This window comes from Crocodylus porosus, unplaced genomic scaffold (assembly GCF_001723895.1).
Source record: "Crocodylus porosus isolate Cpor-Errol unplaced genomic scaffold, CroPor_comp1, whole genome shotgun sequence".
In the NCBI taxonomy this organism is placed as follows: Eukaryota; Metazoa; Chordata; order Crocodylia; family Crocodylidae; genus Crocodylus; species Crocodylus porosus.
The window spans coordinates 5,061,033-5,077,096 of NW_017728948.1; positions in this window are offsets into that span (position 1 = coordinate 5,061,033).

Genomic DNA, 16,064 nt, shown 5'->3' on the forward strand with positions numbered 1-16,064 from the left:
AGGAGGGATGTGGACAGCATGGAGAGGGTCCAGAGGAGGCCACTCGCATGATCAGGGGGCAGCAGGGCAGGCCCTACGAGGAGAGGCGACAGGACCTGAACCTGTTCAGCCTCCACAGGAGAAGGCTGAGGGGGATCTAGTGGCCTGTAACAAACTAGTCAGGGGGGACCGGCAGGCGTTGTGGAGTCCTTGTTCCCCCGAGCACCGCCAGGAGTGACCAGGAATAACGGTCACAACCTGGCAGAGGGTAGGTTTAGGTTAGACATCAGGAGGCGCGACTTCACTGTCAGGGTGGCTGGGATCTGGAGCCAACTTCCAAGAGAAGTGGTGCTGGCTCCTACCCTGAGAGTCTTTAAGATGTGGCTTGACAATCACCTTGCTGGGGTCATTTGACCCCAGTATTCTTTCCTGCCATGGTGGGGGTTGGACTTGATGATCTGCTCAGGTCCCTTCCGACCCTAGAAACTATGAAACTATATATTATAAACCTCCTGAATTATACAGACAAATTTTACAAGTATTATTTCTTCACCTTGCATGTATTTCACTGCTAGGGCACCTGTTTCCTGATGAACTGTGGAGCTATATCTGGATACAAAAAGCACTGCTAGAGCAGAGCAGCTGGGGCCACCCCAGCAGCCCACGTGTGGCTCCGCTAATGAGGTTTCATCTGCTTAACTGGAATGTTGTGCTGTAAATCTAAATGATGACGATGATGATAATGCCACCCCTTTCCTTGGGGAGGACCTCAGATGACTGTAATAAATCTCGATAGACAAATCAATGAAAAGCATTAATTAAAAAGTAGGTTTCTTGTGTGGTAACTTCATTTCCATTTAAAGCTGGCTCTGCCATTTGGAAATTATTTAACAACCTAAAGGACATCACAATGCCAGCTACAACATGCCTGATGAAAGATCCTTTCATTGTTCTAATGAATAAAATATGCCCTCTAGACAACTATTAGGGGAAGAATCTGATCAGTGTTGAAGGAAACAGTATTAAACTGTGACTATGCCATTTGCTCCCCTGTTGACATTGAAAGTACTTTGAGTCTGTTAACAGAAAGCACAGGCTGTCGTGCTAATATGCACTGGGATTCAGGCATGGATTGTACGGCTAAAGGAATAGCTCAGGTTGGGACTTGGAGAGACCATCATCACAAGTTTATGAAATGTTCTCTTACACAGAATCTCAGGCATCCTAGAAAATGTTCCTCTGGGGAATAGTGAGGTTCTGTTGAGTTAATAAATTTAGGATTAAATTCGCCCCAAGTACAGGATCAGAACAAAATACTTTTGTAATACACACATGCCACGTATTCCACATCTGGCATTTCTTCCACTGATCCAGACCTGCAAAACCATTGGCTTCTTCATCGTAAATATGTTTCCACTTAAGATACTCAGATACTACAGTATTTGGCTATCTTGGAAGCATAATAATGGATAATTGTCCATGGATTGCCTGGAGGACGTGCAAGGAAATCTGTATTCGTGGAACTGTGGTTTCATTTTCATCAAATGTACCTCTACCAGCTCTCACTTTTGGTGGGGTATTTGTTTCACTGTGTTAAATGAGGCACCTGAGAGTCACAAAGGCACCCAATAAGCCACAGGGATCTTGGTGGTTGCACAGGATCTCTCTATGGTGCCTGATACTTGCACATTTACAGAAGAAAATTCTATTTCATTTCAGAAATCAAGAATTCAGATGATTTAGTATTACAGAGAGGGGCCTATTTATAACTTCAGATAGGGATACAATTGTCATGGATAATTCAACACTATTTTAATTTTTTCATCCTGTAAATATTTAATTTGAGTGTATGTAGTCATTTATTGTTTTGCAATTATGGTTTTAACACTCCCTTCCCCCCCACCCTGTGATTTTACATGAGGGCACTTGTTTTTTTCCTGCCTCCGTCGTGCTGACAAAACTGTGCTGTTTCTCTGTGATTATAAAAGACCGAGCAGGAAGAATGTCACTGTTGATTGCTTGCTGTTCATTTGGGTGTTTCACGCAGCGATGCCCTTGCTAACTCATACATTTTCTCCATCTATCAGGGCATGGGTCTCCTTGTTGCTCATTTCCCCAAACTGAGAACTTGAATTTGCTCTTCAGTTAATGCAATGACATTATAAATATTACCTTAGATCTCTTGTCTTCATTCACAGTTTGGTCTTGCGGTGCATGGTTTGGAAGCTTACTGGGGAGTGGGGTCGTTATCGTGTTTGGAGGGAATGGGGAAATTGGTTACTGTCAACATGATAGTGGGATTTTATCTGGTTCCAGTGTACTAAAAATCTATCCCATTTCTTTATCAAGTGTCGTAGAAATATGACTTTGGTATGGTCAAGACTTTTAAAACTTTTACTTGCATTAGATGCTGAGCAGCTTCCTGCTCCCTATGCTTGCATTGTTCTGATGACAACTGTGCCAGGAGGGGGACATCTTCTTTTCCTCTCCAAATAAACATTCCTGCAGAATGAGAACATCTGGCATCAATCTCCACAGTGTCATTACCCAATAACATCTTGGGTTTAACCTGTAACAGCTGCATTTCATAATTTTCTTTCAAAATGATGCCACATTGTTGTTTGGAGTTAAGTGGGAGCAGTCCTGGTAGCCTCTTGCTCACTGTCACTCTTAGTGTTCAGGCTGTTTGGGTGTGTGTGTTTTAGCAGACTGTTGCTAGCGAGCAGCCTCCTAGGCTAGGGACAGACATTAAAAAAGCCCGAGCTTGCAATGACTCAGTCTTTGCAGGTTAATCTAACCTGTATAGATTGAACTAATTTGCAAGTAGCTGCACTCTAACCAGGTTCACTAACTGATGGATAGAAGCAATCGCCAGCATTAATCACTGCATAAAGAAATCTCATTTGATATAAGGGTTTCAGGGTCCGAGATACCTGCACTTCGATGGCTTTGAAGGAAGCCAGCAAGGAGCTTATCAGAACACAAAGCTTATCAGCCCATCAAGAAGACATAGTGCCGGGTACAACAGGCATTTTGCAAGGCATTTGCAAGCCACTGGCTTCTTGTGCAGACATTACCAGGTGGCCTAATGATTAGTTCCAGGAAGCCCTAAGTAGACACAGTTCTGTCTGCCTTTGTCCGGTGAAACTGGAGACACACACAGACACCTCTCACCATTAGCTAGCATGGGGGTGGCATGGCCAGATGCCAGCTGGGGTCTGTGCCACTGGGGTCCCTGCTGTGGGAGACTGGGCATCCCTGCTTCAGCAGCGAGCCGTGGGGGGCGGGGGACAGGGGGCATCCTGGCAGATGCTGCCGTGCCCCTGCCAGGCAGACCCTGGCTGCAGACCCCCACCCACTTCTCAGTCTGTCAAAGCTCTGGCTAGAGAGCAGAGGAGAGGGGCTATCTCTTTGGAGCAGATAGCCTAGACCACCTCAGTCCAGGTCTGAAAATCATTCTGGGATGCTGGGGGGCTCTGATTTAACTTAAACCAGGAAAGGGTCTGGGACAGAAGTTCCATCAACTGCTTTGACCCAAGTCAGTTAAGTCTGATACTACATTCAACCAGGTTTATCTTAAACCAGTTGTAGCCATTTTGAAACTGCCTTATGTGCACCGAACGTGTTCCTACGTTACCTCGTGAGCAATTCAGCTATTATTTTTTCTGTTTCTTTCTTTGAATCAGCTTCTTCCCTCATTAGTGTGTTTTTATTTTTTTCTTTTATTAGGGCATTCACAGGACATGAGGCCTGTTCTTCCCATGTTCCTTTTCAGTACCTTAGCCTACTATAATTTAGCATAACTATGGCTTCATATAATCAGAATTGCTATACACATATGTACAAATAGTGGTATAAGTAGCTGTGCTGGGGGCTGGGGTGGCTTAGGGGTGAAGGCATACAGTTGTTAGGCCAGAGGTTGCAAGTTTGTAGGCCAAAGCAGAAGTGCTCATGTCTTGGCCTGTCAATTTCCAACAAAATCTGCAAATTCTGCTAAATACCTTGTCAGAAGGACATGAAAAGGGAAGACAAGGAAGTAGCCTTGCTAATCCAATGACTTCTTCTCCAGTGGTTTTGAAACTTATCAAGCTCTGTTCACATCCATGGGGGTTTTGTTATCAGTTCACTTATCTATGTAGCAGAGTGATTCGAGTGCATTTTTTTTTCTACATCCTTTTATGACCTTTCACCCATTAATGCTAACCCTTTTGTTCTTTATCAGTTAAGCATTTTATACTCATTTTCTTTTGCAAGTTCCCTTCCCCCCCAAGTGTTTATTAGACAAACATTATCTGAGATGGTTGAGTTTGGGATGATCCCCTTGAGCAGAAGTTTGGACTAGATGTGACCTCCTGAGGGTCCTTGCAGCCATATTTTTCTATGGTTCAAAGCTAGCAATGTTCTTTATTTTCTTCAGGCAATAGCGATACATGGTAACTTTCTTATTCTAATATATTTCCCAGTATCATGGTGTTTTCATAACTAAGCAGATGCATAGTGAAGCTGATATGACAGATAGGAAAAGAATTGCCTGTTTAAATGGGGAACTCTGCATTTTTTAATCTTCAACAAGAATTTTCTTAGATTTGAAGAAAAGGTCATACTTCAATGACCAGCACAGGTTATCTTGGTGCATTGAATAAAGTAAAGAATCTCAGTAAACTGCTGTGGTAGATGAAACTACTACATTACCCATGCTCCTTTGCCTGCCCCTCGGTCCAAAGCCACAGCCCCCTCAGCCCTGCTGCTGCCCCTCACTCCTGACCCACAGTACCCCAGATCATGCCAGGGCATGCTGGGACCCCTCCTCCACAGGCTCCAATTCCCCCCAACACACACACACAGCCCCCCATGCCTTCACAAATTCCTCCCCCCACACATCCCCACCCCAACCATACAAAGTTCTTGCATAATTTTGAGTTTTTCTTTTGCATAATTTTGAATTTTTAGCTGTGCATTTGAAATTGCAATGAATTGCAACTAATTTTTTTAATCACGTAACTAGTCACAGTCAAATGTTTCAGTTGTCTGGCAGTTCTCATTTAAAGGATTCAGAAGCATCAAATTGTACATACCACTACCTGCATGTTGGTGTGTTCTTTTTACTATTAAATGTGCACATGGGTCCCTTAGTTCCTCCAGTTGTTTCTTGCACCTACTAAATTTTGCATCTCTCAATTTACATTGTGAACTCTGCGGGCAAAGACCCGAGCCTCTACAGTGATTAGGAATGGGTAAAGGCTATTTCCAAACTATCAAAAAGCTTCAGAGGACCAGAACTTTGGAACTGCAAAAATTGGCAAGAGAAGGCAAAAAAAAGAAAGAGGGATTGCAAGGGTGAAAGCATTCCCAGTGACACTGTCCAGGATGCCTACTGATTGAACAGTGGCCACACTGAGCTAAAAGATTCCAGCCCTCCCAGTGTGGCATTTTGCTTTGATAGAGGGATACGAGGGGCTCAGTTTGAATTATCTCAGTAGGCATTTAACTGAGATATGTACCACTCCCTGTTTTCTGCACAGGCGCATATAGATCTGAATCCCTGTTAGGGGTTTCTGAAGTCTTCTGAGGATGCTAGATGCCTAAACAGGTCATTTTGACTCCTGCTTTTGCAGCAGGTACTCAGAAGTGTGGCACTGCTCTGCTAAGTTTAGAGCATGTCCTGAGATGATGTGAACCCTGCTGTGGCTGTCTGAGGAAGCCTGTGGATTTACAGAAAGAGAGAATCTGAGGCTGCATTCTTGGTTAGGCTCCCACTGAAGGAAGAACTAAAAACAAAAAATATGAAACAGAGGATGTCTTTGGTTCTCTTTTTGATGAGAAGCAAACACAACATAGCAGTGCAGACAATTTAACCAGATGAGACTTCAATGGCAGCCATATAAAGGCTTATACAGTACTATAGGTTCCCTCCTGTACAAGGGAAATTGTTAAGAGGATTAATGTGAGTATTAGAGATTTGAAAGACTCTGGCTATCTTCAACTAAATCCCCAATTTATGCATTAGCACACATAAACAGAAAGTCTGACAATGAATCTACACTATGTGCAAGCCCCTGGTATCTGTTAAGGGAGCTGGGAACATAGGCTTGTGCAATTAGAAGAAAGGTTGGAAGTTATGCAAAGATGGAAGAATGATATTTGAACCACATATTTTCAAAGGCTTGGGAGGAAAGAGAGTGCAGAATTCAAATATCAAATTGCACCAGCCAAGGGATGAACTACAGTATACTGAACTCTTGAGGAATGATATCACTGAAGAACCCATAGAGAGTGTGGTACTGATTCCCAAAGTGATTTGGGAGATGCATCCATTTTGATCTCATTTAACTAAATAAGCATCTGTGTAAGAAGCTGTTGTTTGCCCCTGCTGGGTTAAAAGACTGTGAGTGCCACAGTACCAATGTAGTCTCAAGATGGGATACTGCTTCTGGCTTTGGGTAGCTAACTATAGGTCATCTCCAGCCATCGTAACTGCTTTCTTCAGGAGATGGTGATCTACTAGGTCCTTGGCTGCATTTCATTAGTAGCACTGCATTTCAGAAAAAGGCTGTTGCCTACTGCATTAAGCAGGGCTTCAAAACATCCTAAGCTGCAGGTTGCTACGTCTGTGTATGCTTCAGATCCGAAAACTTTTCAGAAGCTTCTTGGGAATACATTTAGTGTTTTTATCACCCTGTATAAAGAATGCCTAAAGGTGAAGATGATATATGTTTTTAAATACTTGAAACTTCACACAACAACAGAAAAAATTAAATAGTCCAAAGTTGATAGATTGAACTTGATATGGACAAAATGAAAGCAGTTGTGGGTGGTTTGGTACTCCAGCACATTCAAGTACTGTTGTTACTTCTGGAGAGACTATGAACTTTCAGTGATGGATTACGACCCTGTTGGACTAGGAGTTGTATAAAGCCAGGGGGAAGAAAGATGGCTCCTTGTTCTGAAGAACACATAATCTGAACAGTGTGTGCACTTTAGATATTTCTACCTGTCTACTTAGATTGTAAATACATTCGGCAGTGTTTAGCATTGTGTTTTCATAGGCAGGATCCTATTTCACTTCACATACCCGGGTAGCAGTTACCTAGCCACATAGCTGCCATTTTTGGTATGTACACCCAGTTTGTGATCCTATTTCATTCACAAACTTTCATCCAAATAATAAATAAAACTTCAATAAAAGGAGCAATCTGAGGCCTGAAGTCTGCAGAGTGTATTGGCTTTTTGTATGGAGTTTATAATCTCTGTAAATGTAAGTGCTAAGTCTTTCCATAGCTACTGAACATGCACAGTAGGGCTGTGTAAAATGGCACTGTTTGGCTAGGGATAGGGAGATAGCCCAGCTGGGGTGCCTCTCCATTCCCAGTGTTAGATCACACAGGGAAAGGAGGCAGCACAGCTGGGCTGCTTTCCCATCCCCCATGCTAGTTCACACTGGGGGCAGGAGGTAGTCCAGCTAGCACCAGGGAAGAGAAACAGCCCACCTAGGCTGCCTTCCACCCCCTGCGTGATCTCGTGTAGGGGATGGAGACTCAACCTGGCTGGGATGACTTTCCGTCCCCGGCCAGATCTTGGACCTCCCATCCCCAGCCTATGGTTGAAATGTTTCAACTTTTGAAATGTTTTGACTAGCCTTGTTTTATTTTGAGACTAATTCAACAGCTTTTGTTTTGTTCTGATTTTGCTGTTTTGAACTCGAAATTGGTTGAAACAGTATCGAAAAGAAATGGCTGGTGAAATTTTGCACAGCCCTAATGCACAGCAGGCTGTGTTCTGGCCAGGCAGGTGTGCAGCTCATTATATATGTACCTGTAAGTACACATCCTGAACCTAAAATTCTTTTTGAAGCCCTCTTCTCCTTTGTCATCCAAGAAAGAACCCCCCTCCCCCCTCTCTCCCGAAAAGGCATTCAAGTGTATCTTAATTCAAAGACAGAGATTATAGCAGAATTCTCCACTGACAACAAATAAAGCAATTCAACATACAGATGTCATCTACCAGCCACGTATCAGAGCCTACAAAACAAAGTGGGACTGCAGGTCAAAAGCATTTGCTGAGATGATTCTTTATTGACAATGATAGAATGATCTCCCTACGCTGGAAAGTCTCACTCCTGCACTCATGATTAGCAATCAACAGCATGCCTCTGCCAGAGGAGATGATTGTGAAAAGTTGCCAGATGAGCCAGTTCACAGCCAAGTACCAAATTAGACAAGTGCTCAATGTGATATGGAAGAAATGGTGGAAAACTGATATGCTGGCTGAATATTACATCTTGGACAGACAGAAGTGGTATCTCTTGCAGTATGTTTCTGTAGTGGCCTTGGTGCTGCTGTGTCTTTGGCAAAGGATATTCATATTTCTTTGCAACACATTTCTCTACAGTACATGGAAATGGCAAGCTCAGAGGAAACTGCTGCAATTTTTATTCAAAATGGATTGACATGAAACCTGAAACCCATTAACATTAGATAGTGATCTGTAACTTTTTGCAAAAGACCTTTATATAATGTATGACCAAAGGTTTTGATTTAGATGACCAACAGCCTGCTTTCCTCTCAACAAAGATTAAATGAACAGTGAGAATTTTAAAAATATCCCTAAAAAAATGAACCCCGCCCCACCAAAGCCCATCAAGAAAGCTTTATCAATCATGACCAACCCTTCTGGCAACTCTGCTGGCATATGGATATTTTCCAGCAATTTCTTAATGGCTAAAGGCCTTTACATTGCATTTCTAGAGCCTTCAAAACAGCTCCAGATCCAACAGTTGAATATGGCAAGCTCCTAATGCAGAAATATATCAGCAGTATAAAATCAGCTTCACTTACTGCCATAAAGTTATGCTGGTATGAAATAAGACAAATGCAAAAAATCTGTATACCTAATTCCAGGTAATAGGACATGGTTAAATGTTTTACTGGCACTAAGACATGATGCTGGGTGTATTTGAAATGCAGACCTGTAGATGCTAGATTGTTGGCAAGGCAGAAATCTTAGAGTTTAATTTATGATCTGCCAAAGCAGTAACTCTTTAAACAAATAGAGGACATCTATGGAAAAATCAGTCTCTCTATAAAACTGTCATAGTGTAAGATTCACTGAGGCTCAATGGAAGCCATTTATTGAAGGGAAAGTAAAGGAAACATAAGACAGAGGTTAGAAGCATATTAAGAATGTATTTTGATTTGGTTATGAAGAAAACCAGTGAAATGTGGACCCAAAAAAATACACTGATTTGTGCCAGAGCTTGCAGAAAGCTTTGTGAGCCAGCCAACTCCTCCCAGTAAGATTTTGACTCTAGAGTTTCCTGAAAGACAATTTAAGTGTCAACATTGTTCCTTACAACACAGATGCTCCAAGTAGAGAGGCAGAAAGAGAGACCATCATATTCTAAAATGAAAATCTGTTCAATCAGCTGTGAGCAGCATCTTAGTTGGGTATCATCAGTTGGAAGAACAAGGTCTGAAGGAGGGGCTTGGAAAAAAATACTACGTCTATTCCTTTTCCAGTGCAATACTCAAATTAAAGCTGGCAAAAGAGAGCCAACACTCCATTTTTTGCCATTTAATCATATATGAAAAGACACGCTAACTTAGTTTCCTTAAAAGAATCCTCTTACAAAAAACAGTAATAATAATTTGCTTTTCATAAGCCAGGCTCTTCTACAAAAGATTTGGTTCAGCAAAAGCTAGTTTGTAATTGGTCTCATGAAATTTCATCCAAATAATCAAAACTTTCAATAAAAGGAGCAATATGGGGCCTGGAGTCTGCAGAGTTTATTGGCTTTTTGTATGAAGCTTATAATCCCTGTAAATGTAAGTGCTACAGAATAACCTTTTGTACAGAATGTAATATTAAATACTAAGGTTAAATTTCAGTAGGACTTTCCAACTTTTGGATGAGGCTTTTTGTCTTTAACTGCAGCTCATGGAATTTTTCTCTTATTCATTTTGTAATTTATTTTATGGGAAAGCTCACTTCTTTCAAGATGGTGATTCATATATAAAAGCCTGTCTCCCTTGGGGATAGTTGCAAAGGCTTGGCTGCCAGTCCACAGGAGGGTTGGCTGCTGGACCGGAAGTCCAGAAGTGACTGGCATATTGAGGACCAGCAGCTAACCCTTTTTTACACCGAGTATAAAAAAGGATTGGTTGCCAGTCCTCAGTAAGCCGGTCACTTCTGGTCTGCAGTATGCCGGTCCACAGTTTGCCGATCCGTGGTTTACCAATCCATGGGCACTTTTGGTCCCCGGTTTGCTGGTCTGCAGTCTAAAAAGGTTGGGAACCACTGTCCTAGAGCTTTCCACAGAGAATGAAACTGCAATGACTTTGGGGAAAAAAACACCCTATAGGAATAATCTCAACCTTCCTCTTCATACATGCCAGTCAGGAAGAGTGGGAACTATTGGAGCCTAGCTTCAAACTAGTAATTATTATAATTGTACAGACCCTTTGGTAGGGAGGAGGAGTAAGGCATGAGAGTAGCATACAGCTCCCTTGGCACGTCACGGCAGGGCTGAATCCTGTCCTAAAGTTACAAACTAGAGACCATCTAGGCCTTTGCTCCCAGGGGTTCACTAGGTTCATATACCCAGTTTAAGTTTAAGTTAAGTTAAGTCATTCCCCTTCCCCCATAATTTATACATTCCCCTTCCCCCATAATTTATACTTCTATATATTTTTCTGTACTGTCATCAGGAAATCTGTATGAGGACAGAAACTTTTCCCAATAACCCAATGTAACCCAACACAGTCAAGGCTTGCATTGCTTGTCCATAAGTTATATTCAAAAGGTGCTCCCCCATCCAAGCTCCTCCCCCTCTCCTCACCAGCCCAGAGGCCTATAGTGCGAATAAAGCAAATTTCAGTTCTCCGCACTGGAGGGCACTGGGTTTTCCCTGATTGAGAATCCCTGGGTGTTGGATCATTACTTACCCACCAAAACTTAATGCCATGTCACAATACAGCTGTACTGGTGGCATGAAGGGTGAAGTCCTATCACTAGCTGTATATAGTCACTACCCCAATCCCATTTGAGTTGAACAGTCAGTCAGCCCTGAGTCCAGGCCAACAGTCACTGGTTAAATTAGCAGAACTGCTCCACGGAGCAGACAGCAATAGCAATGTGTCTTGCCCCACAAAGTCCTTTCAGTGACTGTTGCCACCAGTCGGTCTACTAAACACTAAACCACTGCTGGTGCCCCGTGGTACCTTCTCATCCTTTATGTGTAGACTCCCTCTCCCTGGCCAAATGCTAGGCAAGTATTCAGGTGATTGTCTTTTCTCCATATCAGTCAGTAACCTAAAGCCACACATTTCTCTAGCTCAGTCAGAACTTCTTTTGCCTTAATGTAGAAGTGTCACTGATTCTTCTGCTTCTCAGGTGAGTTCAATTCTTCCTTTTCTCAGGTGAGTTCAGACATAGCAGAGCAGAGAAGGTGAAATCTTCAGCAAAGGGTGCAAGAGCTATGGAGAGTGAAAGAGCAAGAGAGCTGGGGATGTGAAAAAAGAGTTGAAGCAAATGAGAAGAGGAGGGGAATGCGTGGAATGGAGCAGGGAAACACTGGCAACGTGAGAAATGGAAATAAGATGGGAACTGCGGCTACTACTAGTTCTAAGGCTGGGAAATGCAAACAGCTTTGAAGGGCAGAGCAGGAGGCAGAGGGGAGCTGGATGATTGGGACTCTGGAGAACGGGAGGGACTTTCTTTCCGATTCCTCAAAGCAGAGATGAGAAGACAGGAATTTGAGAGAGAAAGGTGCTTCACATCCTGGGAACAGGGTGGGATACGGGTAGAGAAAGTGAAAGATACTGATGAATGCACTTTGTTCCTAGGACAGAGAGGTAGACATGAGGGGAGGAGCTGGAAAATATCCTGCCTTCCCTGGGAAGCATTCCTCACTCCCAGTGGAAAGCTCTAGGACAGCGTTTCCAAACCATTTTAGACCGCGAACCATCAAACCACAGACCGGCAAAACGTGGACCGGCAAACTGCAGACCAGAATACTGTGGACCGGCAGCCAACCCTTTCTTGTACTCGGTATAAAAAAGGGCTGGCTTCCCATCACTTCCAGACTTCCGGTCCAGCAGCCAACCCTCCTGCAGACCTGCAGCCAACCCGTCATGGCCCGGTACTGCGTTGTGGCCCAGGGATTGGGAACCTCTGGTCTAGGAAGTGTGATAGAGGGTTAGTTGTGAGTAGAAGCCACTGGATTTATTTGGAGCCACATGCAAAGGGCCTTGAGAAAGCCTGTGTGTGAAGGACACATCTTCTTCAAAAGGCCTGAGCAAGAAAACTGGGAGCCATGGCTAATGAGGCAGTGAGAAGCAAAACTACATTAAAATGAAGAAGGATCTTTACTTCCTTATTTGAAGGATGAGTGAGGGAAAAGAACAGGAGCTGGGGAAGAAGATTCTTGACTCCATTGGCCAGCCTGGTAGTAAGGAGGCACACTGGAAAATTGGGTAGGCAGAAAACACAACATTAAGCTGAAGAATTGGCCAGAGATGAGAAGGAGGGTGCTGGAAGGAGGGCTGTGAATCGGAGAGTGAAGCTTCAGACTCACTGATCTCATGCAGAGGAAGTAGGTAGCTCAGCAGTCAGGCCAGTGATGTAGGGGGAGGGGGTTCAAGCTGAAATGGTTGTTGCAGCTTAGCAGAAAGTGAGAGCTTGTCCAGGTGAGGAAAGCCACTGAAATCACCCCTCCAGAATAGCAATTTTGGCAAGAGCCTCCTGTGGAAATTCTTCTTTTGGAATCAGTGTCTCACACAAGGGCTTGATAACTATAGCAGTAGAAAGGTCCAGGAAAGGTCCCTGAGTGGATACACTCTCAATTTATAGAAGGAAGAACAAATACAATGACAATAAAACAAGATGGCAAGAAAATCTCTCCTTCCATGAAAAATTATGGAAAATGCTAAACAATGACCTGAAAACAATCCGAACTGGGGTGAAGAGAAAAGACAGAATAATTCAGCCAGCTAGGAAAGTCTAGCAATGCAGAAGATTCAGAGCTGGCTGTATAGTAACTGGAAAATATCTGCAAAGAAACCAGACCCAGCACAAGCTTCAGAAGAACCAACCTGCAATGCTGCAACTGGAAGAAGGAGAGAGAGGAAGAAGAAGGAACTCAGTAACAGCGCTTGACATGTTGAATTTTTACAGAGACAAAAAAGACGAGCTAAAGTATTTTAATCCTCTCAGAAAGTCTCTAGGGATTACTTGCAAATGATGTGCATCAATGGGTTTCCTTTTCCAAACTGGAAACTGTCTTTATATCCAACTTATCTAATAGCCGCATGGAATGTATGAACGTGTGCATGCATGTGTGTGTAGACATACGTATATGTATGCATCTACATTTATAATTTGGCATCCTCTGACCCTTAACACTGAATCCACCAGCCTTTGACATCAGCTGTTCTCCGGGGAATAAAGCAGGGTGAAAGGGAGGACAGCTACACTGAGGGCTATAAATGGAACAGTCAGAGATGTTGATGCTATGACGGGATCGACTATGCTAGATATGATTTGTCCATATAGGATCCCACTACTGTTTACACCATCAGAGACAGGATCTTGGATCACATGGATCAGTGGTTTGCCCCAGTATGGGACTTCTTATGTTGTAATAGGATCTCATGCAGACCCTGTTATACATCTAAGAGCTGGAATAGAATGTGGCCCACACTATATATAATATCTGTATGCAAAAAATCTCTATAGGATATGAATCTATGTATTCACTGCCTGGATGTAATTAGGTAATTTAGGGCATGTCTAAATGTGCACATTTAATGTGCATTAACTCTATTTAAGGTGCATTGAAGGCACATGTCTATACGTGCATTTCCTTAATGCATCTTAAATGGCAGTTTAAGGCTATTTGAGCCTAAATCTGATGCCTGCAAAAAACAGGTGTCAAATTTCTGTGTGAATAGTTAAATTGCATTAGCAAACGTGTAGATGTGCTAATGTGCATTAACACAAGTTGTGTTCATTGACTTGGGACTTACTTTAGTGCATGTGTGGATGCATGCCTAAATTGCCTTAATGCACTTTAGGCATTAAACAGATTAAGTTTAGGTGCATGTAAAAGCTTGTGTAGATACAATTTTGCTGTAAGGGTGTATTTCATCTTTTCAGGGTCTAAGTGGGTTTCTATTTCACAGCATTAAAGTCCTGGAAGATCCATTAATAAATCGTCTTTTCTAAAACATGTTAGGATTGAGTCACAAAAAAGCAACAAGCACCAGGAGGACCCACTACCATTTGCATTAGCTGTTTTCTAGGGACTTAAGCAGGATGGAATAGAAGGCAGCTTCATTGAGAGCTATTAATGGAAAAATCAGGGATGTAACCTTTGACATCCCTAAACCATAGATGGTTGATGCCAGGGAGAGTATGACAGGGATGGACTATACTAGATATGCTGTATACTAGGGCTGCGCAAGGCTTTGGACCATATTTTGGATCTGGAGAAGCTTTGGACACTTTGGCATCTGAGGCAGCATGTTCAGATTGATGCGTTGGCTTCTTTTGGCTTTCTGAAGCAGTTCAGAGCTTCCGAACCGCTTTGGAAAAGCTTCGGAGATCTGGCTATAGGGTTTAATGGGGAATAAATCAAATACCTATAACTTTGTTGTTTTTCATCTGAGTTGGATGAAACATGCAGGGATGGTAGCCTCTGCTAAGTGCATGAAGCCTGCCATGTTTCAAGAAGATCTGTACAGGGGTTCAGGGGGGAACTGTACCCCAAATTCTTGAAAGTAAAACTCATGTCACATGTATGTGTTACAACACGGTGGGGTGAAAACTGCAAGGGTGGTAGCTCCTGGTAAGGCCATAAAGCCTGCCATGTTTCAAGAAAATTGGTGCAGGGGTTCAGCAGGGGATAGCAATCCTGCAGCTTTCACCCTTCTGTGCCTTAACACATACAGTGTCACTCATGTCACGAGTTTTGCTTGTCTGCAGCTTGAGGTGCAATTGCCCCAAACCCCTGCACCTTTCACCTTGAAACCTAGAAGGCTTTGTGGCCTCACCAGAGGCCACCACCCCTGCAGTTTAAACCCCGCTGTGGTGTAACACATACATGTGACATGAGTTTTGCTTTTAAGAAGTTGGGGTGCAGTTCCCCCTGAACCCCTGCACTGATCTTCTTGAGGCTGGGCAGGCTTCATGCTCTCTGCAGAGGCTACCAACCGTGTAGGTTTCATCCAAATAAGACAAAAAACAACAAAGTTTTTATAGATGTTTCATTGATTCCCCATTATACCCTACGGCCAGATCTCTGAGGCAGCTCCGAAGCTTCAGAGCCACCTCGGCCGGATCGAAGCGGGAACCTAGTCTGAAGCTCCGGATTGGATCTCTGGCATCTGAAGTGGCCGGATCTGAAGCCAGATCAAATAGCTGCCTACTCTCACAGGCCTGCTGTGTACATATATTCTTCCTCTAAAGCATCTACTATCTGCCAAAGTTAGAGAGAGACAGAATACCGGGCTACATGGATCATTGATTTGGCTCAGTATGGCACTCCTTAGACATGTCTACATGTGTGCTTTACTGCACAAACTAATTTAGTGCACGGTGAAGCATCATCGTCTACAAACGTACTACAATTAGGGCATAGTAGATTAATTTACTCCGGTATAGGATAGTTCCATCAGACACAGGTACTATCTGACAGTGGAGTAAATTACTGCGCTTAAATTCACGTGTAGATAGTGACGTCAGGATTAGTTTATTCTGGCTCAAATTGCACTCGAGTCTATTCAGTTATATTAATTGCACATGTAGACGTGTCCTGTTTTTATTTTATAGTAGAATCACATGCAGATACCGAAGTCTACTCACACACCTAGTAGATAGAATAGAACCTGGTCCCTACTGCAGATAACATCTATACCCAGATCATCTGTGTAATATTTAAAACAAATATTATGTCTTTATATCGATGTATTTATGTAACCTACTGTATGTAGACTGTGCAGTAACCATACAATCCATACAACATCTGAATCTGTGTTATCTCAAAACAGATATGTTTTGGTATCTAATGTTTGTCTACATACAATCTGAAT